The sequence below is a fragment of the Phocoena phocoena genome, chromosome 10 (assembly GCF_963924675.1).
Source record: "Phocoena phocoena chromosome 10, mPhoPho1.1, whole genome shotgun sequence".
In the NCBI taxonomy this organism is placed as follows: domain Eukaryota; kingdom Metazoa; phylum Chordata; class Mammalia; order Artiodactyla; family Phocoenidae; genus Phocoena; species Phocoena phocoena.
In genome coordinates, this window is record NC_089228.1 from 3,654,489 (window position 1) to 3,657,129 (window position 2,641).

The 2,641-nt window shown below is 46.3% G+C and overlaps 1 non-coding gene across 1 annotated transcript; it reads left to right on the plus strand.

The window, feature by feature from the left end:
* The first annotated feature begins 2,048 nt into the window (after nucleotides 1-2,048).
* LOC136130121 (U6 spliceosomal RNA) lies at nucleotides 2,049-2,155 on the plus strand. The gene has a single exon (XR_010656313.1). It is a non-coding gene; the product is annotated as a U6 spliceosomal RNA (small nuclear RNA).
* Nucleotides 2,156-2,641: the final 486 nt, after the last annotated feature.

Genomic DNA, 2,641 nt, shown 5'->3' on the forward strand with positions numbered 1-2,641 from the left:
CACTCTTCTTTGTGTCCAATATATCTCCTAATAAAAGAGCAGAGTGCAGAAATCCATGGTAGCAGGCCACCACTTGTGTAAAACAAGGGGAAAGAATAGGAATGTACAGCTGCTTATTATGCATAGAAGAAACTTCTAGAGGAATACGCTAGAAACAGATGATGGTGGTTACCTCCTGTGAGAGAGGCGGGGACTTGGCAAACAGAAGACAGATGCTGGAGAATGACTCTTGGCTGGTGTTTTGAGGTGTTTTTTGGTTTCTTTTTATCTGAACCATGGGACCCTTGAGTTCTCACGCCAGTCCCCTGTTGACGGACAGCTGGTTTATGCCCTTTGGTTTTCTTCATTAACACTGCAGTGAACATCCTTATCCACTTTGCTTTATGCATCTATGTTTGATTTGTCTCGAGAATACTTAGAAAAGGGATGGCTGGCTCAAAGGCTATGAGCACTTTCCATATTGACAGGTAACTGTCAAACTGGCCCCCAAAATGACCCTACGCGCTTGTTGCATACGTCAGTCTCCGCTCCCCCATGGTCCCACCAACAGTAGACACTACTCATTTTTTCATTTCCCCTCAACATTGATATTGTACTGTGGTTTCTATGAGCCTTTTCCTAATGCTAACAGAATCATCCCCTGAGATGGTGAGGTTGACCATCTTTTCATTCACTTTCTGGCCATTTGTGTTTCTTCATCTAGTAACTTCCTGCTTGCATCCATTACAGCCTCCTAGACTGCTTATCTTTTCTTACTGATTTGCAGACCTCCTTGCACTCTGGATACTATTCTTTATCAGGGGTGTATGTTTTAAAGACTTTTCCTCCTGGTCTGTGGCTTGTCTTTGAACCTTGTGAATGGTTTCCCTGGTCATATAAAAGTTTTACATTTTTATGTGGTCCAATCTCTCCATTCTTCCTTTCATGGCATCTGCTTTTCGAGCTTCTATCTCCTCATCTGCTCACCTGGCCTTGCAGGGTTGATACAAGGAGTGAATAAGGCATCCAGCAATGCTGAGCAAATGACAAGGAGAGTCATTTGGGGGGGGTCTCCCTGCCTCACCCTGCCTCCCAGCCCCCTCACAGCCAGCAGGAGCTTTTTGAAAATAATCACTGTCCTGCTTGAAACCTTTCAGCTACCTAAAGAAATGATGCTTAAACTCCTTTAGCTGGTGAGTTCAAGGTCTCACGCACTGGGCAAGTGCGTGAACGTGTCATCGGTTGGATGGGGGCTGTGGTGACCACGCTCCACAAGGAACAGCAGAAACGCAAGTCCAGGGTTGTCAGATCATCTGAAGAAAGCTACACATCTGTTTTTCCTATGTGAAATCTCCCCCTGCCTTCTCCCACACACACTTAAAATTTAATGGCAGCTAATTTTTTTAAGCCACTGCCAGCGTCAAGCGAGGTCTATTTACGAGTTGGATGTGGCCATCTCTACCCTCACAATCTAGCCCCAACCCACCGTTCCCGAATTGTGCCCCACTCCCCGCAGGTACACATACCTCACGCAGCTGACATGCAAGCCACCCTGCACAGCTGTGGACACAGCATGTGTTTTTGAACTCTGTTTTGCACATGCTGATCTCTTGGCCTGAAATGCCCTTCCCTGCTCCTTTCCTTCCTGGACAACTCATCATTGCTCTTTGAAACACTGCTCTTTGAAACTCAAGTCAGGTGTCAACTTCAATTCCCCAACCCAGACAAAATTCCATGCTCCTTCCTTGAGCACCCCATCACTCGTGACTCTTGGGACTGGAATTCCAAAGGAAGCAACCTGGGGTCACAGAAAGAGCCCTGGCTCGGGAGAAAGACATTCCTGGGATGAAATTCCTGCTCTGCCACGTCCCAGCAGTGCATTCTTGGGCAAGTGACTTAACCTCTCTGTGCTTCAGGCGCCCAACTGTGAGACAGAGATAACGAGCCCTATACGTGGTTGGGTTTCTGGGAAGAGAAAATAAAACGGTATAAGAGAATGACACAGCACATAGTAGGGACTTAATAATAGTTTGCGGAATGAAAGAATAAACTTTAAAAACGAACAAACAGTGTTCGCTTCGGCAGCACGTATACTAAAATTGGAACAATACAGAGAAGATTAGCATGGCCCCTGCACAAGGATGACACACAAATTCGTGAAGCGTTCCATATTTTTAAAAAAAAACGAACAAATATTTCCTCAGAATGCTCTGAACTCAGCACATGGAAAAGTTAGCTAATTTTCCGGAATGGAGCCTGGGGGTTATCTAAAGTCCTGTGCCTGCCCTTTATTGCCATCTCCTGATTTCAGAGAAGGCCGTGGACCACCCAGCCCTCAGTGGCATGCACTCTGAGGAGCTATTCAAGCCAAGGACTGCAGAAGACTGAGTCCCTGGAGTGTAAACTGAGGCAGACCAGCCAAAGGAAGAAGAGTGGGCACATCCAAGCCGCTGGTGTTTGGGAAGCACAGCAAGAGGCAGCAGCCCACAGGGCTCAGCCCCACATCTGTAGGCTCTGTGAGATCAGAGGCCTTCTTGACCTTCAGTACTGTGTGCTCACGTCTGGCATACAATAGGTGCTCAAAAAGTGTCTGCCAGTTGAATAAATTATTACTTAAATAATACAAATAAGGATGCTTTGCAAAGCATAAACTGCCGTACAA